A 21,339-nucleotide genomic window follows, 5' to 3' on the forward strand; every position below is an offset into this window, starting at 1 on the left:
GCTGCTCTCGTCATTTTTTTATAGCAGCCTGAGTGGACTATGACATTTCCATCTTCCTGTCCTTTCCCAGACCAACCGTTGTTATTAGTTTAGGGGGTATCCTTCCAGATTTTTTTTTCTCTCTTCTTCCTGCAAGAAAATGAATTATGTTGTGTGTTTTAAACAGTGAAATAGAAACACGTTCCCCCTTTGCTTGTATCGCCCGAGTGTGCTTTCAATCCGCTCTAGAGCAGTCCCAGCTCTGCCTCATTTAGAGCTCCCTTCTCTCGTGAATGTGTGTGCATGCAGTTTTATACCATTGGAAACTGTGCATTCTCTTGTGTGTTATTTAAAAAAAATTTTTTTTAATGTTTATTTATTTTTGAGAGAGAGAGACAGAGTGTGAGCGGGGGAGGAGCAGAGAGAGAGGGAGACACAGAATCTGAAGGAGGCTCCAGGCTCTGAGCTGTCAGCACAGAGCCTGACGTGGGGCAGGAACTCATAGACCGCGAGATCGTGACCTGAGCTGAAGTCGGCCGCTTAACCGACTGAGCCACCCAGGCGCCCCTCTTGTGTGTTATTTTTAAATTTGAAATGACTTTTATCTGCAGTCATTTTAATACCTATGCAGCACCCCACCACCTAACTTGTATGTATGTAGTTTGCCGGGTGATTTCCCCATCATTGAGTAGCTAGGTCCCTCCGTGCTATTACGTATGTATACATGTACATCTGGAAATGTAATTTTGTTTTGTGTTTTCTGAAAAACAAATGGTAACATACCGTCTGTGTTGTTGCTACTTGCTTTTTTCAGCTTGCTTTCTGTCTTGGCAGCCTTCTCCCTGGGAGCTGTGTGCTCCCCACCCCCTCCCTCCTCTCCCTTGAGGAGGCTGCCCGAAGACTGTAGGGGGAAGGGGAGCTGGTGGGAATCTGGTTCCATCTGAGATCTCTCATCTGAGAGAGCTGGCTGGTGGTCCCGCCCAGACAGGCTCTGGGGGGGGGGGCAGGTCAAGTTCATAAGCAGTGGGGGTCCTACCTTCTTCTCGAGAGCTGGCTGGTGGTCCCGCCCAGACAGGCTCTGGGGGGGGCGGGTCAAGTTCATAAGCAGTGGGGGTCCTACCTTCTTCTCTGCCCCCTCTTTATCTCTGCCCCCAATTTCTCTGTGTCCCCAGTCCCGTTAAGTGTCTCTTCGTGTTCTCTGTAACGGCAAGAAGATGGCTCTGCTGAAAACTTGAACGAGCAGTGTGTGCACATACTTGTAACACGTGCCCAACTTTTGCCGACGTCCATGCATGTTGGTTGGAGGGAGTTGCTATGAGGGGCCACCTATGACAAGTGTCTGGAAGTGACAGATGTTGCAGGAGGCGATTATCCCGTTCCCCTCCCCGCCCCCCACCCCCACCCCCCACCCCCCCCGCCCGGGAGGGTTCAGATGCTTTTCTTCTCCTTCACGGATTCTCTCCATCTTTAGCATTCCGATTCTACCTCACTAAAGAAAGAACACCTTACAGAGAGAAGATGGGGGTGGGGCGGGGATGGCAAGACTCTCTTACAGAAAAAGGGGAACTGCCGTAGGAACCACCTGGGAGTCTGTAGCACAAGCCTGGCATCGTCTGATGAGCCCAACTAGCTCCGTAGCAAAGGTTGGCTCTCTGCCTCAGTTGCCAGTGCTTCCTTCTTTCTCCTACTTGGTTGGGCCGTGGCAGATGCAATTCTGTTTCACACTGGAAGGCGCATCCTGTTCGATCGGTTGTCGGCATCTTGGCTGGGCGCATCTTGGCTGGGCTGGGGAGAGCCCCCGGTGCAGGGGCCGGGGCGCGGGGTGGATTGGGCACCTCCAGTGTCTACAGAATCAGGTCAAAGAGGAAGGAGGTTTTGCACACGGGCATATTGCTTAACTTTCTGCGCTTCTGTGTCCATTTCCTAAGTCTGCCAGAACATAGTAGTGCAGACCAGGTGGCTTAGACGACAGAAATGTATCTGCTTCCAACAGAAATGTATCCGCTTCCAGTTCTGGGGGCTGGAACTCCGGGATCAGGGTGTCTGCAGCGTGCGTTTCTTCTGTGTCTTCTCTCCTTGGCTGGGAGACGCTGTCTTGTTGCCGTGCCCTCACGTGGTCTCTCTTCTGCGCAGGTGCGTCCCTGGCACCTCCCTGTGTGTCCAAATTTCCTCTTATATGGACACCAGTCGGATCGGATCAGGGCCCATCCTAACGGTCTTGTTTCTCTCTTAACGACCTCTTTAAGACCCTGTCTCCAATCACAGTCCCATTGTGAGGCACAGGGTTTAAGGCTTCAACGTAAGGATTTTAGGGGACACAGTTCAGCCCATAACAAAGTTCCCTCAGGTTTTTTTGGTACTTAACGGTACTAAGATTGAGAGGTGACTCGGGTAGGTAGACAGAGAGCTCATCCGTGGATGTCAGTGGAGGCCATCCGTTTAGGGACTGGGTGTCTTGAACAAGAACCCGCTGCAGTCCTGCACCGGAATGGGCAGGCTGACTGAGCACGTACCCTGAGCAGCCAAGCCCACTAACCGGTACGCGGCACTAATGAATACTTTAGTTCCTGGTGGAGCAGACCCATAAGGTAGCCAGCAACAGAAGCAACAGCGTGTGAGCCCTGGCTGGAGAGCACTGTGGAAAGGTGGTCTTTCGGAGGGCTTCCCTAACAGGGGTTTTGAGTCTTTGAAGGAACGGGCAGGAGATTGCATCGCCCTGGGGAGCTCTTGACGCGCTGAAGCTGGAGGCCCTCCGGCACGCGGTATCTGGAGAGAGTGGCATTCAGGCCTCCCTGGGTCCCAAGGTGCAAGTGGGAGCCATACTTGGGCCTACGACGCATTCTGCAGCCTCCTGCGACTTTCAGGAAGATGCTCGGGTGTCGATTTTGGTCCTGCCGGCGTGCACAGGGGCTACAAGGGGCGTTGCAGCAGTCTAGCCTGGGGTGGTTGCTGCTGCTTGGAGAAAACCGCGGGTGTCACCAGTGCGCAGTCTCGCGGTGCACGATTGGCTGTGGATACACGTACCGCCAACTCCCTCTCTTCCCTTCCGCTTGCCCCCCTCGCTTTCTGGGGTGGGTGGTGAATGCTGCAGAAAAATGCCTGCAGCTTTGCAGCCAGTGGCCCAGAGCACCGGGGACTGTGTGCTCCGGATTTTGACCAGAGGGCTCGGGGCCGACCTCTGTCAAGGCTGTGTCTTCCCAGAGGACCCTCGGTGGGTCTGGCATGAAAACACGCACGTGTGCGTGCACGGGGGCACACGTAAGCTGTCGCTCTGGTAGAGGCCATAGAGCACCGTGAAAGCAAGCGCTAAACGCTTCTCATTTTTATAATAAACTGGAAGGGATTAAAAAAAATTTCTTTTAATGTTTTATTATTATTATTATTATTATTATTATTATTATTATTTTGAGCGAGAGACACAGTGTGAGCCAGGGAGGGGCAGAGAGAGAGGGGGTCACAGAATCCGAAGCAGGCTCCAGGCTCTGAGCTGTCAGCACAGAGCCCGATGCAGGGCTCGAACCCACGAACTGCGAGATCTTGACCTGAGCCAAAGTCGGACGCCCAACCGACTGAGCCACCCGGGCGCCCCATAAACTGGCACGGATTGATTCTTTTTTTTTTTTAAATTTTTTTTTCAACATTTTTTATTTATTTTTGGGACAGAGAGAGACAGAGCATGAACGGGGGAGGGGCAGAGAGAGAGGGAGACACAGAATCGGAAACAGGCTCCAGGCTCCGAGCCATCGGCCCAGAGCCTGACGCGGGGCTCGAACTCACGGAGCGCGAGATCGTGACCTGGCTGAAGTCGGACGCTTAACCGACTGCGCCACCCAGGCGCCCCACGGATTGATTCTTAAATGCAAACCCTTCTAGAACTTGCCATTTGCTCTCTGTGCTTAGATTCCCTATTTTTTCCCATGAACTTGTGACTGAATACGTGTGTAGGCTAGCTGTTGAGTCCAGCTTATGGCACAGGGGATGGTGGCAGAGGGTTACAGGGTCGGAATTGGGTGCACGTCTCTGTTAGCTCCTTCCTCCCACGGGTGGCAGCCTGTGTGTCTGTCACTCGCAGTGACATCCCTGGCGAGGCACCGGGTGTGCCCTTCCCCAGCTTGGCAATCCGGCCACACCCCTGTTGTCCGGCTCCTCCGGGATGGGATCCGGGTGCCGATGGTAGGCCCCAAGGCTGGGAAGAGTCGAGCCCCAGGGCAGTCAGGGTTCTGGTGTCCGAGAAGAACAGAGGAGGGAACTGTGGGCACAGAGGTGTGGTCTGGCCAGTTCCTAGGACAGAGTCGGATGACAGCTACCCCCTGTGGAGCCCCGGGGAGAAACGACAATGTATTTCTGTGGTAGCGGTGGTGTGGTGTTATACAGAAATGGTCTGTGCTGCGTGAAGTCTGCAGTTCCTTTCTCTGTCCTGTGTCTCAGGAGTGGCTGGAGGGGAAGGGACTTCATCCCTGTGTTGCAGGAGCACACTGGGGCTCCAGAATCACAGCCAATCCCCCCTGGAGCGCTCTTTTTCCAATCGGAGGACTTTCCTCACCTTGACCCGAGTAAGACGGAAGTGTTCCAACTCTAGCACAGAAGCTAAGTGACCATTACGAACCCAGTGGCGAAGGCAAACAGCTCAGAACACTGTTCTCTCCTGCTTACCCCACGGGATGCCCTTTGTGTGTTCCTCCTCCACGAAGCTTCCCTGACCACCCCGCGTCTTGGTTCCACTTGGCACCTTCTCCCGTGTGGCCCTCATCTTCCCTGTGCTGTGCTCACCTGTGGACCCGATCCCTTGGGGGCCTGAAGGTAGGAGCGTGGGTAAGGATAAGTCTGCTCTGGTCCCCGCTGTGTCCTCCACACCAGTCAGCACAGTGCCTGGCACATAGTAGGTCTCCAGGAGGCGTCTGATGGATGAGCAAATGAAGGTGTAGGGAAGATCGCAGGGGATCGTCTTTGTGAAAACTCCCTACAGCTTCCAAGTTTTAAAGGACTTTGTGCCCGTGAGTTATTTTCTGGAAGCGGATCCGTGCCCTCTGTGACTGGCCGCTTTCTTGGAAGAAAACAAACATGAGGCAGAGATAGTTAAACGTGCAGGTGAAAAAACCAAAAACCGAATCTGAAATTTGAATCCGTTATACAGGTTTCCATGGCCGTACTTTCTTGGTGATGTTTGCCTAAGAAGGGGTATGATCAGGAAGTGTGTTAGAAGGGAGGTGGGAGGGGCGGTGGGAAGGAGCAGGGAAGTCGTCTTTGGTGCTTTAGAAAAAGACTAACGCCTGAGCCTCCCTCTGGAGCCTCTGATCTAGATGCCTAAAGCAACACATCCCCACAGAGGCTCCGATGTGCAGCCGATGTGGTGACGGCCGACTGAAGGCAACTCATAACTTGTTTTTTGTTCAGGTGTTTTTGACAAATTCACTGCCCTTCAAATACCTTTCTCTTTCCCTTCTAAGCCAAGTTTTCCTATTGCAAAAGCCTCCGAAAAGAGGGACAGAAGGACTTTCTGCCGGTGACGAAGGGACAGTGTCAGGATGAAAGGGGAGAGGATCCGGTTCTCTGAGTTGCACATTTCCAGGCTCGCCAGAATTACCTGGGAGACCTTTTGGCACACGCTCCCCTTTACCACTGCCCTTACCACCTCCCCCTTACCACTACCCCCTTACCACCTCCCCCGATTCTCCCAGCAGCCTTTTGCGAAAGCGATCGCCTTGCTTCGTCTGACGCCCTGATCCTGACTCTGCTCACCACCCCGTCCATTTTGTCAGAAGCTGCTTGAATATCAAGTTTCCATATGGCGGTGCCATTGCAGTTGGTGGCGTCCCGGGAGACCGGCTCGCTGAAGATGCCCGGAAGCGATTTAAGGCAGGACCTGCACGTAATGAGCCTGGGGACGCGCCAGCTAAAGCTAGGTTTTCTTGCTGAGAGAGTGCTAGTTCAACATCACAGTTGGGGATAAAGGTGGGTTATTTATATTATATAACGATACTATATTTTGTGAAGGCATATTATATGCTGACGTAGAAGGATACTCCTCCATAATGGCATTAGGTAATAGTATTGCCATTATACGTATTGTATCTTAATTCTATCTAACACCGCCATGCTCCCCACCCTAGTCTGCATTTCTAGGTGGGTATAAAGATTCTTTAGAGGCAACATGTTGTAGTGGAACAGGCATGTTGAACCAAATCGCCCTGGATTCATAGGGCCGCCTGTCTTGCGACAGCTACTTAGCTCTCTGAGCCTCAGTATCCTTATCTGTAGAATGGATAGAATCCTACCTGAGATGGTGGCAGTAATGCTTACAGAGTACCTACCGCACAGGTTGGCTGGCATACAGTAGGTGTTTAATAAATGTCAGTTCCCTTACATCAGGAAATGTGGAAGCTGTTGGGGATCCAGGCTTAGTAAAACGTACGTGTGTGTGTGTGTGTGTGTGTGTGTGTGTGTGTGTTGGGGGAGATGTGTCTATGTGTTTGTGTATGCTTGCCGTCTTCAAAGGAGGAGGGTTTCACTGTGATGTTCATTGGTCTTGCCTCTGGGTTCTAGAAAGTGACATGTTCTCTCATAGATGTTTGGATATCCTATAAGCAGATGGCCCCTCCTTTCTACTATTCCCAAGGGAATGGGTTGAAAAGTTCTGCCCATAAAACCGGACCCTTAGGACCACAGCCCATCTTTGCCACTCCTGCTGCGGTGTCTTTCTCTCGGATGGAATATTCAGAGGAAGAATGACCAGCGGCCACTCAGAGGCCAAAGTGATTTGAGAAGGTGAGGCGGAAACCTTCAACTTGCCCGATGCCTTCACTTTCCGTAACTAGATTCACCACACTCATGTAACAGGTTGCTAGTGGATTGTGCCCCCGGTTTGACGTCTGGGTTGTTGCCAGGACTGAATTAGGCATTCCGCCCGGCCCCCAGCGTATGAACCCCTAAACCCCAGGGTGATGGTATTCGGAGTGAGGTCTTTGGGAGATAATTAGGTTCAGATGAGACCTCAAGGGTGGGGCCCTCAGTGGTGGGATTAGTGCTCTTCCGAGAAGCGGCACCAGAGAGCTTGAGCTCTCTCTCTCTCTGCCACGTGGGGACGCAGGGTGGCTGCCTACCCCCCCAGGAAGAAGGCTCCGTGGTGTGTGTCTTCTCCATGCTGCCAAGCGGTTCTCCAACACCCGCTGGGTACCCTACAATTCAACTCAGTTCTGACGCTATCTCCCTGGAGATATCTGTCTACCTGCCAGTGTCCTGATCGTCGAGCAGCCATAGATCGAGGTTCCCCATCCCCCCTCCTCGGATTTGATTAGTCGGCTGAAGCAGCTCACAGAACTCAGGAAAACAGTTTGCGCTTGACCCTTGAACAAAGCAGATGTTAGTGGTGCCAACATCTCCCCCACATACATGCAGGCCCCATGTAACTTAAAAAAAGTTTTTGTTAATGTTTTTTATTTTTGAGACACACACACACACACACACACACACACACACACACACACACACACAGGGTGGGCAGGAGCAGGGGATAGGCAGAGAGAGGGGGAGAGACAGAATCCAAAGCAGCCTTCAGGCCCTGAGCTGTCAGCACAGAGCCCGATGTGGGGCTCGAACTCATGGACTTTGAGGTCATGGCCTGAGCCAAAGTCGGAAGCTCAACAACGAAGCCACACAGGCGGCCTTCCTTGTACTTGTGAATCCTCCAAAACTTAACTGGTACTAGCACGCCTTCAGTGTTGACTGAAAGAAAACCTTATTGATAATGCAAGCAGTTGATTAACCCGTACTTTGGATGCTGTACGTATTATGTACTGCATTCTTCTAGTAAAGTAAGCTAGAGGGAAAAAAAATATTAAGAAAACCATAAGGATGGGACGCCTGGGCGGCTCCCGTCGGTTGAGCGTCCGACTTCGGCTCAGGTCATGATCTCACAGTTCAGGGGTTCGAACCCTGTGTTGGGCTCTGTGCTGACAGCTCAGAGCCTGGAGCCTGCTTTGGATTTTGTGTCTCCTTCTCTTTCTGCTCCTACCCCGCTCTCTCTCTCTCTTTCTCTCTCTCTCTCAAAAATAAGTAAACGTTAAAAAAAATTAGAAAAGAAGAGAAAATCACAAGGAAGAAAAAATGCATTTATGGTGCCGTGCTCTGTCCGTGGAAAAAAATCCGCCTATCATTGGACCCACACAACCCATGTTGTCCAAGGGTCAGCTGTACTTGTGAGATCGCTGGTCTGTTGAAAAAAGATAAAACTCACAGCCAGGTGGTACAGCAGTGCAGGGAAGGTACGGGAAGGTGCGGGGAGCTCCCCACACGTCAGCCCTCCGCGTCTCCCTGCCACCCTGGAAGCTCTCTGCATCTTGTGCCTTTGGGGTTTTATGGAGATCTCATTATAAGGGCACGGTTGATTAGGTCACCCATTCAGCCTCCAGTCCCTGGCTGCTTCCCAGAGGTCAGGGGATGGGGCTGAAAGTTCCAGCCCTCTCTAGGTAGGTTCCCCTGGCAACCAGGTGCTTTCTAAAGGTCACCTCATTCACATAAACTCAGGTGTGTTGGAAAGAGGTTTGCCATGAATATCAAGACACCTTAATCCGCTCTTACAGCTTAGGACTTCCCAAGGGTATTTTTTTTAAGAGCTCCTGTGCCAGAAACAGGGACGAAGACCAAACACCGATTTCTTCTTACAAATCCCAATATCACAAGGATCCTTGTCAGCACCCAATTCCGCAGGCACCCTGAGCTTGGACTCTCAGCCTCCAGAGCTCTGAGCAATAAATGTCTGTTGTTCAAGCCCCACAGCGTGTGTGGGGGGTTTTGTTAGGGCAGCGAAGACAGTGGTAGAGGCGATTGTCAGAGGCCTGGGGTGACCCGGCCTTTCTTCGCCCCTCGCAGGGGTCAGGGCCAGTTCCTGCAGCCGCCTCAGCCCTGGCTCAGAGGTCCTGGCACCACCGTGTGTGTAGGACTCACCCCTTGAGATGAGGAGTCTGAGACCTTAAAATCATTGACTGATTGATCGATTGATTGATTATGTTTTGAGGGTCTCTGAGACCTTAAATCTTCACTTGAGGGTAAATTTTGATTCCTTCTCATTTTCATTTCTCTCCTCTCTGGCGGCAAAAGAGCTACTCAACTCACACTGGCTTTCCTTAAGGCTAGGATTCTGTGTCACTCAGGGTCCAGTCTGGGAGAGAAACCACACTCGTCATTTGAACACAGAGACTTCACTATGAAGAACTGCCAACTGGGTACAGAGTCGTTAGCCAGGGTAAAAAGAGGGCTCCAAGGCCTCAAAGGTGGTAGTGCCTTTACCCCTGGGGCTGAGGAAATCGAGCAAGAAGGCAGCATCATGAAAACTGAGAGGGGAGGGGGCCCTCAGCGTCCAAGGAGGACGTGCCGGCAGGCTGGTGTTGATGTCGTGGGCTGGGGCCCGGTGAAGCTCATTCCACAAGTACCGGGAAAAGTCCGACAGTACTGGAAGGAGTTGCCACTGCCATGGTGGAGACGAGCTGTGGGAGGCGCAGCGGCCAGCAGACAGGAAGGAGCACGGCCCCTCTCAAGCCCTGTGAGGTTCCCTTTAGTCCCCTCACTGGCAGAAGCCACCAAAAGAACGACTGGCGGGACCAAAACATAGTTTGCAAGGCCTCAGCCCGAGGATTACAGAGGTGTAGAAGCAGACGCTAGGGCCGGTGGGGATTTCAGCCGGTGGCCGTTGGCCCGGAACCCTGGGATCCCGTGTCTAAAAAGGACCGGGCCCATGGGTCAGGGTTCTGGGTTGTAAGCAACGGACACTGCTTCTGGCTGGCTGAACGGAAGTGGAGCTTGTAAGAGGCTACCGTGCCACCCCCAGAATGTCGGCAAGAGAGGAGGGAAGCTGGAGAACGAGGCTCAGGGCTCAGATTGCGAGAGCACCACCCAAAACCAAGTCACCGCACTGCTCGGATGAGCAACACACCGCTGGCCCTGGGGCAGCCCATGCCTCTACTCTGCCCCGCGCCCGAGTCTTTGCCAGATACACGACTTGATTACAGTGGCTGCTACTTTTGCATCAGCCAACACCAGAAGGACAGAGGAGGCATGGGGGGAGGGGGGAGATCCCCACCCGATTTCACTGCCTTCTCAGGCAGCCCAGCGTGGGTGCTTTTGACTGGCGGAGCTAAGTCACGTGGCTGTGTCCCAGCCGCAGCTACGCCATCGTAAAACTGGGTGTCTGTAGGTTTTCAGGTCCTGTTATGGGAAGAGGTCTTCATTCTGTATCAACTGTCAGAAAGCGGGCAGTTCCTACACATCACGGGGTTCAGATACAGCACAACCAAAATAAAAGAAATCCATCCATAGTCATGGGCAGTGTTCACCACAGTAGGGAGTGGGCTCCTGACTTCCAGTGGATTCTTTGAGAAGTGCACAATCCCCGACATGCTGAAATGGCTGAGAATTACCTCCTAGGAAGTGCTCATCACACACGTATCAACTTCCCTCTAAATGTAAGAGCTTGGGGCACCCGGCTGGCTCGGTCAGTTAAACGTCCGACTTCAGCTCAGGTCATGATCTCATGGTTTGTGAGTTCAAGCCCCGCGTCGGGCTCTCTGCAGACAGCTCAGAGCCTGGAGCCTGCTTCCGATTCTGTGTCTCCCTTTCTCTCAGCCCCTACCCCACTCATGCTCTGACTCTCTGTCTCAAAAATAAATAAACATTTAAAGAAATAAAAAACATAAACATTAAAATATTTAAAAAGTATATGAAAAAATAAATATAAAAAAATTAAAATATATATAAATATAAATAAATAAATAAATAAAAATAAATATAAATAAATAAAGCCTTGGTAATGAGAACCCTTTGATGGTTGAGGTTTCAAGGTGTTCAGCAGGTTTATCAATAATTAGCAGCCCAAGAGGGTCTTACCCGGCTGAGTGCTAAACACTACGAGATTCCTGGCTGGAAAGGGTCTCTTTGAGCCCTGCCTGGCTTTGATTCATTTCCCGGCAGGCTTGCAGAGTGGGAAGATCAGCTGTTCTTGCATTCCCGACAAAGGCAGGGCTGGGAGATGAGTACATTTTTGAGGATGGCAGGAGGCAATGAGAGACAGAAGGTGAGGAATGAAATTTGGATGATTGATCGCTCCAGAAGGGGACACCCACGTTGTCATGAGGACCGTCGAATTCTCTTCCCTTGGCAGTATGCATCCCGGGATGCCAGGGCTCCAGCCGTTGGCCAGTGGCCTCCCCGAGGGAGATAGGGCTGTACTCGTGTTTGCAGACCTGTGCCTTCTATCAGTCACTATTGCCATTTTATCGTCCTGTCTTTCTCTGCGAGACCCCGAGCCACTTCTAGCTCATGCCCCATTCCCACTGCACGTGGCAGAAAATGCTGCCTACCAGCTCTTGAAAAAATTGCTACTCTTCTCTAATTAACCCCTCACTGTGGTCATCGTCGCAGAAATGTCATCAGTTCCTTTCTCAGAGTCTGCGAATCCTGTGCAGGCTGGCTCTCCTTGCCTCTTCACTGAGATGCTTCAGCAGGGACCTCCCCGACCCTGACTTTTGCTTCCCTTCCCCACTCTGTTCCGTGCTCGATGGGATCGCACGAGTTTTTATCCGGGGGGGGGGGGGGGCGGCTAATACCCCATCGCAGTCACATGTGTCAGGATCACACGTCGATGGCGTCTGGACTGGCAGACTTTTGCCCGTGTTTGTGGTCTCCCTTCCCGGGCTGTGACCTGGGCCGTGACTCTTCTTCCCCCACTTTTGTCCCTACCCCTGACGGCCTTGTTCCCACCAGACCTTTTTCTTCTGTGATTCATTTAGCGCCAAATTTTGGAACCAGGCATTTTGCTAGTGCCAGGGATCAAAAGCCTTATAATTATGCAAACAAGCAATTACAGTGCAGTAATTACTATAATGGGAAAGAGTATAAGGCGAGAGCACTGAGAGTGACTCAGTCTGCTTGAGGGATTCACAGAAGGCTTCCTGGAGTTGGTACTTGTGTTTAGACTTGAGGATGAGGTTGGGATTTGTCAGGTAGATAGCCTTGATAGGAAGTGGGGTATGCATTGCAGACACAGGTTCTGCGGGGGGCGCCTGGGGGGCTCAGTCAGTTAAGCGTCCGACTTCGGCTCAGGCCATGATCTCGCGGTTTGTGAGTTCAAGCCCCGCACCAGGCTCACTGGTGTCAGCCTGTCAGCGTGCAGAGCCTGCTTCGGATCCTCTGTCCCCCTCTCTCTGCCCCTCCCCTGCTTGCGCTCTCCCCCAAATAAATAAACCTTGAAAAAAAAATAACAATACACTGTAGCAGGCTCTTCGTTGCTGTGGTCCAAAGTGTACAGGAGCGTGAAACCTCAGTGCATACATACAACAGTCAATAAGGACTGATTTCCTCGCTGTCAGCAAAGTGTCTAAGTGGCAAGTCTGTAGACGGGTGGGGTGGCTCTGCTCCAAAGGCCTGTTGTCTGCCTTCGCTCTGAGCCAGTCACCAGGCAGGGTGCAAAGTTGAGGGGTGGCTGTACTGGGTTGAATAGGAAACCCCAAACTCAGAATGTCACTCTCCTCGGAAATAGGGTCTCTTTGCAGATGTAATCACTTAAGTAGAAGTCATGTTGGAGTAGGGTGGGCCCTGAGTCCAGTAGGACTGATGTTCTTATAAGAAGGGGAAGAGACGGGCGCCTGGGTAGCTCAGTCAGTTAAGCATCCGACTTCGGCTCAGGTCACGATCTCGCAGTTCGTGGGTTCAAGCCCCATGTCGGGCTCTGTGCTGAAGGCTCAGAGCCTGGAGTCTGCTTTGGATTCTGTGTCTCCTTCTCTCTCTGTTCCTCCCCTGCTCACTCTCTCAAAAATAAAGATTTTAAAAAATTAAAAAAAAAAAAAAAAGAGGAAGAGAGACACAGGAACAAAAAGATGGATGCAGGATGGCCATGTGCCGGTGGGGCAGAGATTGGAGCTCTGCTACGACAAACCAAGGAACTGCAGGTTGCCCAGAACCATCAGGAACTGGCAGAGGCAAGGAAGATTCCTTCCCTTACAGTTGTCAGTAGGAACATGGCCCCGGAGCGCCTGGGTGGCTCAGTCGGTTAAGCGGCCGACTTTGGCTCAGGTCATGATCTCACAGTTAGAGGGTTCAAGCCCCGTGTTGGGTTCTGTGCTGACAGCTCAGAGCCTGGAGCCTGCTTCAGATTCTGTGTCTCCTTTCTCTGCCCTTCCCCTGCTCATGCTCTGTCTCTCTCTCCTTGAAAAAAAAAAAAAAATAGCACAGCCCTGCCAACACCTCCGTTTTAGACTTGTGACTCCCAGAAGTTGGGGAGAATAAATTTCTGTTGTTTTAAACCCCCCCAGTTAAAAAACTTCTTCAGGTTTTTCTAATGAGTAACCAAGGAATGATCAAAGGAGGCATTTAATGGGGTGCCTGGGTGGCTCAGTCGGTTAGGCGTTTGACTTTGGCCCAGGTCATGATCTCACGGTTCGTGGGTTCTAGCCCTGCGTCGAGCTCTGTACTGACAGATCAGAGCCTGGAGCCTGCTTCGGATTCTGTGTCTCCCTCTCTCTCTGCCCCTCCCCTACTCATGCTCTGTCTCCCTCTGTCTCTCAAAAATAAATAAACATTGAAAAAAAAAATTTAAAAAAAGGAAGCATTTAAAATTTGATAACATTAAAAAAAAACTTCTCTGTGACAAAAGATACCACCGAGTTATTAAAAAAAAATTTTTAATGTTTATTTTTGAGAGAGAGAGAGAGAGAGAGAGAGGAACGACTGGGGGAGGGGCAGAGAGAGAGGGAGACACAGAATCTGAAGCGGGCTCCAGGCTCTGAGCAGTCAGCACAGAGCCTGATGTGGGGCTTGGATCCATGAACTGTGAGATGATGACCTGAGCTGAAGTTGGACACTTAGCCGACTTAGCTATCCAGGCACCCTAAGATACTATCAGCTGAAAGCCGGTGAGATGTTTACGGTGCATATAACTGACAAAGTATTGGTGTCTAGCTTATATAAAAATCTCCTGCAAATCGACAAGAAAAGGACAACCCATACTCAATAAAAAACGAACCAACTATTAGATTAGGAATTCGGAGAAGGAAGCCCTAAAGGACCAACAAATACATGAAAAGATGCTCCACATCCCTGGTAACTAGGGGAATGCAACTTACATCCTCAATCATTATATTCAACAAAAAATGAAAAAAAGTTGGACAAAACTAAGTGTTAACCGAGGAAGATCTGGGCGCATGGGAACTTGGCATGTGCTGTTGGTAGGAGTGCAAATTGATTACAGCCATCACAGTGAGTAGTTTGGAAATATCTAGTAAATAGTCGAAGATGCACACATCCCGCGACCGGATAATTCCCATTTCAGGTCTGTGCTCTTTAAACGTTCTCACAAAGGTACACGAGGAGCCATAGGAAGTTTCATTGCAGCATGTCTCAGGATGGTGAAAAATTGGAAATAAAACACTAGTCATCTGAAGAATGGATAATGAAATTGCGGTAAATTTACAAAATGGGATGCTAAACAGCAGTTAAAATGCATGAGCCACATCTATATATTGACACGGCTAAATGTCTCATGTTGAGCAGAAGCCAAAAGTAAGTTGCAGAATGCGACATAAAGTGAAATAGTGCTTAAAATTTGAAATTATAGGGTGCCTGGGTGGCTCAGTCAGCTAAGTGACCTACTTCGGCTCAGATCACAATCTCATGGTTCGTGGGTTCGAGCCCCGCGACGGGCTCTGTGCTGACAGCTCAGAGCCTGGAGCCCGCTTCGGATTCTGGGTCTCCCTCTCTCTCTCTGCCCCTCTTCTGCTCATGCTCTCTCTCTCTTTGTCTCTCAGAAATAAATAAATGTTAAAAAAATTTAATGTTTGAAATTATATAAAATAACATTGTATATATATTTTTTAAAAAAAAAATTTTTTTTTCAACGCTTTTTATTTATTTTTGGGACAGAGAGAGACAGAGCATGAACGGGGGAGGGGCAGAGAGAGAGGGAGACACAGAATCGGAAACAGGCTCCAGGCTCCGAGCCATCGGCCCAGAGCCCGACGCGGGGCTCGAACTCACGGACCGCGAGATCGTGACCTGGCTGAAGTCGGACGCTTAACCGACTGCGCCACCCAGGCGCCCCAACATTGTATATTTTTGTGGGCCTATAGGAATATATAGGTGTGTCTATTATTTTTTTTTAAGTTTTTTTTAACGTTTTATTTATTTTTGAGACAGGGAGAGACAGAGCGTGAACAGGGGAGGGTCAGAGAGAGGGAGACACAGAATCCGAAGCAGGCTCCAGGCTCTGAGCCGTCAGCACAGAGCCCGACGCGGGGCTCGAACTCACGGACCGCGAGATCATGACCTGAGCCGAAGTCGGCCGCTTAACCGACTGAGCCACCCAGGCGCCCCTAGGTGTGTCTATTAAAAGTGTGAAAACGTGACTATGAAAGGTACTCATGAGCTTGTCCAGAAATTTAATGCCTCTTAGTTGGGGGTGGTGGTGGAGGCAGTTCCAATTCTTTCTGCAAAATTTTATTTTAAAAATCTGAATCAACAGGGGCGCCAGGGTGGCTCAGTCAGTTAAGCGTCCAACTCTTGATTTTGGCTCAGGTTATGATCTCATGGTTTGTGAGATCGAGCACCACATTGGGCTCTATACTGACGGTACAGAGTCTGCTTGGGATTCTCTCTCTCCTTCCTTCTCTGCCCCTCCCCCGCTCATGCTCACACTTTCTCAAAAAGAAATAAACTTAAAAAAAAATTTGAATCAACTATAGTAAAAGGTTTACCTTTGTGAAATTAAGGTAGGGAGTGCATGGATTTCAATCTTGTTATTCTCTGTGCTTTTCTGCATCTCTGAAATAGTTCTTTAAGGAGCAGTGTTAAAACCTAAAGACAACATTGTAAATCATAAGAATAAATGACACTGAAGCGAAGGGGGAAACATTGTGTTCAATAGTGGATCAGTGGGCTTCATGTTTTTACGTAATCTTTACCAACACGTCTCTCCCACATTTTGTAGTAATGGTCCCTGGCCTTTGGCGGTCATGTAATTCAAGTACTCTAAATTTTTGTGTGTAGGCTACAGAAAAATCTGCCAGATTTTGGTGTGAGAGAGAGTGCATGCGTGTGTCTGCAGGCATGCGTGTGTGTGTGTCCGTGCGCACGTACGTGTGTGCAGGTGCACGTCAGGGGAGGCGGAGGGTAATTACAAAATCCCGATATTAAAAGGAAGTAGAAAATGTCTACCTGGAATATATTCACACCATTGTACTGTATCTCCTGTATTTTCTTCCTGGTCAGTTTTAGTGACAATGATTACATTTCTAATTTTGATAACTACCGAGAATCAAGTTGCCCAAATTTGGGCAGGCTTTGAGTTTATAAAGTTTATTACCAATTGTAGTAATTTATCTGCGGTAGTCATCAAGGTCCTGCATTAGTGTGAATTTCAATGTTCTAACTTTGGAACCAAGGAGGACACGAGGGGAGCACAGAGCATCAGTTCTTATCTTGTTTAATTAAGTTTTCAGCTTCCTGCTTGCCTTGAGATGGGATATTTGTGATGTTACACTTGTCATGTAATGAGACGGATAAACCATTTACAGCATCGTCTGCAAATAGTCTGATAATACGTGCGGCATTATCCATTTTTATGCTGGGTGATTTAGGATGAGTTCTCATCAAAAGAGAAAATTGCTCTGGTGATGAAGACAAAAGAAATTACTGGAGAACCTCTTAGAAGAACATTCATTGTCTCTTAGGTGACAGTAATGTCCCCCAAATAATTAAGTTTTATGATAATCCATATGTGAAGCCCTTTGCTGGAAGACCGGTATCCCAGGACTGGAATGCTGATGGATAGTCTATTGCAATGGTCTGTGTTTAATTTTCAAGGTGGGAATTCATTACTTTTCTCTTAATAAATGTGAAAGTCTACATCTTGAAACCGTGGAATAAGAAAAAGCTATCTTCACTCGTAGATATAGGTATCTACGATACCTATACTGGCTTGAGCAGGTATAGGAGGTCAGGACGCATGGCAGACTGTCATTTTAAGTTAACATACTTCCCAAGTACAGTGGTAATTTCCCAGAACAGTAGATGCCCTTTAAACATTCTCTTAAAAGGCAAAAACAAAGATACCAGTCTGGATTGCTGAAAGGTAATCTATATCCTTAAGACATATCTCGCATATTCTTGTAAGCAGAATGATTTGACATAAATGGAATATTTATATGCTTGCTATTACCGAGTTAAAAGGCATGATAGTTCCTCCAAGCAATTTAAGAGAAGCTTGTACTGCCTGCTCCTTGTTCCTTGTTATCCCCGTAAAAATCACTTCATGGCAAATAAAAGGATTCAACAATTAGAGGAAAGGCAATACCAGAGTAAGGAGAACACTGTGAAAAGGAGCCAAGATCCGGCTGTGCTGTGGAACGCCAGCCTCTAGCAGTTAGTGATCACGGTCTGCTGTTCTCTTTGTTGTCGTTGCTTTGTTTTTCTTTTTGTTTACTGTGGTTAAAAAAAACAGCAACAACACATCACGTGAAATTGCCCATCTTATTTTTAGGGAACGGTACGGTAGCATGCAGTACGCTCACCTTATCGTGAAACTGATCTGCAGACCTTTTTCGTCTTCCAGCTCTGAAACTGTGTGCATTTAGCAGCACCTCCCCGTTCTCTCCCTCCCCCCACCTCCAGCCCCCGGTAACCACCCTCCTACTTCCTATTTCTATGAATGTGGCTACTTTAGATCTCCCGTAAGTGTGGAACCACGTATAGCATTTGTCTGGCTTATTTCACTTAGGATAATGTCCTCAAGGTTCATCCAGGTTGTAGCTGGTGTCGGAATTCTCTTCCTCTTTCAGGCCGAGTAATATTCCACTGTATGGATGTGCCACATTTAGTTTACCCTCCCATCTGCTGATGAATGTTTGGGCTGTTTCCACCTCTTCGCTATTGTGAGCAGTGCTGTTGTGAACGCGAGAGTGTTATTGACATCGAAGGGAAGGGGGAAACGATGCCTTTGGCAGTGGATCAGCGGGCTCTCCTTGAGACCCTGCTTTGAATTCTTTTGAAACTCACAAAAGGTAATCCTGGATCACATGGTGGTAGTTTTGTTTTTAATTCTTTAAGGAATTGCCATGCTATTTTTCTTTTTTTTTAATTTTTTTTAAATTTTTTTTTTCAACGTTTTTTATTTATTTTTGGGACAGAGAGAGACAGAGCATGAACGGGGGAGGGGCAGAGAGAGAGGGAGACACAGAACCGGAAGCAGGCTCCAGGCTCCGAGCCATCAGCTCAGAGCCTGACGCGGGGCTCGAACTCACGGACCGCGAGATCGTGACCTGGCTGAAGTCGGACGCTTAACCGACTGCGCCACCCAGGCGCCCCTCCATGCTATTTTTCATAGCAATGGTGCCATTTTACAGCCTCACCAACAGTGCGCAAGATTTCCATTTTCTCCATAGCCTCACCAGCACTGCCATTTTCTGTTTTGTTTTGTTTTATTTTGTTTTTGGTGGTAGCCGTCCTCAGTGTGAGATGACATATCTTTGTGGTTTTGTATTCCTCCGATGATTAGTGATGTTGAGCGTCTTTTCCTCTGCTTGTTGGCCATTTGTATGTCATCTTTGGAGAAACGTGTATTCAGTTCAAATGTGTATTTGATTTTTTTCGCTGGCTGTTTTCCTCTCTAGGCTTTTCAATGTAACTGACTTGGGGGAGACATTTTTTTTTCCAATATGGCACTTCCATTTTTAAAACCGAAAATCATTGACGAGGTAGAATCTCCTGTTTAAAAAAAAAAAAAATGATGGTTATAGTTAACCTTAAAAAAAGGCTTTGATTTCCTAAAATGAAAAATAGCTCTTGTTGCAAAATGAACACTTGGCTATTTAAAACAAAACATAGGTCTGGGGACTTTTTCATTTGTTTTAAGTCTGCTCAGCTAACAAAGAAACAGATCAGAAACTGGCTGCTGCTTTTCATGGGAATCTGTTCTGGTTTAGGGACACCCCCTTTTTAAAGCAGAAAGCTGTAGTCATTGCAGTTGGGGATAGTAAATAGGTCATCCCTTAGTTTTTATCTGGGGCTAGATAGCACTTGCCACGTGATTAGATACTAGGCACTGTTCTAAGGCCTGCCTGTGTGTTAACTCATTCAGTCCTTAATCCTATGAGCGAGGTTCTGTATTATTCCCATTTTACAGGTCGATGGAATCCCAGGGTTGAGGGGCCCTGGGAAAGTTCCGTGGGCCAGTGCCTGGCGGGTGGCATCTCATACCTGACCCTTGGATATTCCGATTTAGGAGGCCTGAGGTGGGGCTCAGATGCTCCTACTTCCAAAAAGCTTCACGGGGGCTCTTCGGACTGGGTCTGGGCCAGGTTTGAGAACCGGCCAAATGAGTCCACCTCCCCAATGACAGTTTGGATCACTGCCCCAGCATCCCCTGCTAAAGGTTGTGCAGACACTGGATAGGTTCCACTTTCAGAGGTGGCTTCCAGGCCATCCTGCCTTCGGGGAACCTGGGGTCTCACTGGAGAGAACGTTAGTTCCTAGGTCTGCTTCGACATACTGGCACACGTTGAGTGGTTTAGACAACCAAAATTTATCATTTCTGTAAGTTCTGGAGGCTAAAAGATGAGATTGAGGTGTTGGCACGGCCATCCTCCTCCTGAAGGCTCTAGTGAAGGATATGTTGCAGCCTTCTTGCCTGCTTTCTGGCAGTTCTTTGGGTTCTGATCGCATAACTGCCTTCTTCCCATGGCATTCCCCCTGTGTGCCCGTCTCTATTTCTGTATCCACATTTCCCCTTTTAACAAGGACACAGTCATATCGGATCAGGGCCCACCCTAATGATCACATCTTAACTTGATCATCTGCAAAGACCCTATTTCCAAATCAGGTCAAATTCACATGTACTGAGGGTTGGGACGATGATATCTCTTTTGGAGGACACTGTTCAACCCATAACAGGGAGGCAGGGCATACACAGCTAGAGGCTTAGCAAATGCAGTGTTAAATGTCAGACATTGGTGTTGGCTGGGGCAAGTGCAGGGGGTGGTATGGAAATAAGAAGGGTTTGGATGGAAGTGAACATCTCAGATAAATACCACTTGACCAAGGGGTTAGAGCATCAGTCCTGTCAGCAGAGATGGGGACAGACTTCAGGGAGCGATGCTGTGACTCGTCCCTCCCTCCATGGGCACCTCTGCCTTTTCCTGTCCAGTCCCGGTGTGGCTCTCCCTCGAGGGCCCCATCAGCTCCAGCCGATCATGCCTGGTCCCCGGTGCCTGGTGGAGGGGCATCGACCACGCTGAGTTGGGTGAACTCCTTAGAAGGACTGCAGCCCCACATGAGTTACTGTGCTTGTACCCAATCCCAGCCTGGGCCTCCCAGCAGCACCCTGATGCACTAATCAATGCAGGCAATATTAGAGGCAGAGACTTCTTTGTTCCTAACCAGAGAAAATCGATGCTAGAAGAGGGTTCTTGCTCCTGTGCATCATTTGCTGGAGTTACTGGTCGGCAGAATCATTAGCTTGAGAAGCAAGTGAAATAGACTACGTTTCAGATAAATAATCATCCTCCTCCTTATTTATTTAGGATTCTGTTTCGACGGGGAAGGTGGTGGATGAGTCAGGGGCCCATGAAAACACTTTGTGGCACAAAAGAGAAGCCACCAGATGCTGTGTGACTGTGCTTTCCTTGGCTCCCACAAAGGGCTTCGCCTCTCTGTGGTGGTGGTCTTCACGCTTTAGCTTCTGGGTCACTGGATTACGGGCCCACCCCCAAGGTGCCTGGTTCCGGAGGTCTGGAAGGGGACCTGAGAATTTGCATTTCTGCCAAGTTCCTAGGTGTTGCTAGTGCTGGCCTAGGGACCCCACTTTGAAAATAGCTGCCTTCCTGAATAAAATCCAGGCTCTGTTCGTTGGCCCGGACTTAGTGGGGTTGTTTGAGTGACAGATGCTCTGAGTTTCTCTTCCGTGTAACACTTTGAATGCCTGTTGTCAGCTCACCCCGCGTCACTTGTGTGTTAGTGCAAGTATTTATGCCAGTTACAGTTGTTGTAATCATTTCATTTAACCAAATATCACACAAACTGATGAGATATGAGGTAAGAAGGAAAAGAAGTTTGGATGACAGTTTAGTCGACTGCTGTGAACAGGTTTGCTAATGTTGAATCACAGAATTTCCATTAAATAAGGCACAGAAGAGACAGCTGTCAGAGACTGGGCAGTGGTCCAAAATATTGAGAACGACTCTGTTTTAAGATTTATTCCCATGTGTTAAGTCTTTCCACCACTTTAAGGAAACCAGATATGAAGACTGTAAACGAAGTATTATGGGTAAGGTGTTTGCAGAATAGAGAAAGCCGAACTCAGTCCATTAAGCTACATGCACTAAA

At 49.0% G+C, this 21,339-nt stretch overlaps 1 protein-coding gene across 8 annotated transcripts in view; it reads left to right on the plus strand.

The window, feature by feature from the left end:
• Nucleotides 1-21,339, plus strand: part of SLC39A11 (solute carrier family 39 member 11) — a 428,283-nt gene that overhangs the window by 131,035 nt on the left and 275,909 nt on the right. The window lies entirely within an intron of this gene.

Source organism: Neofelis nebulosa, chromosome 16, assembly GCF_028018385.1.
Source record: "Neofelis nebulosa isolate mNeoNeb1 chromosome 16, mNeoNeb1.pri, whole genome shotgun sequence".
Lineage (NCBI taxonomy): Eukaryota > Metazoa > Chordata > Mammalia > Carnivora > Felidae > Neofelis > Neofelis nebulosa.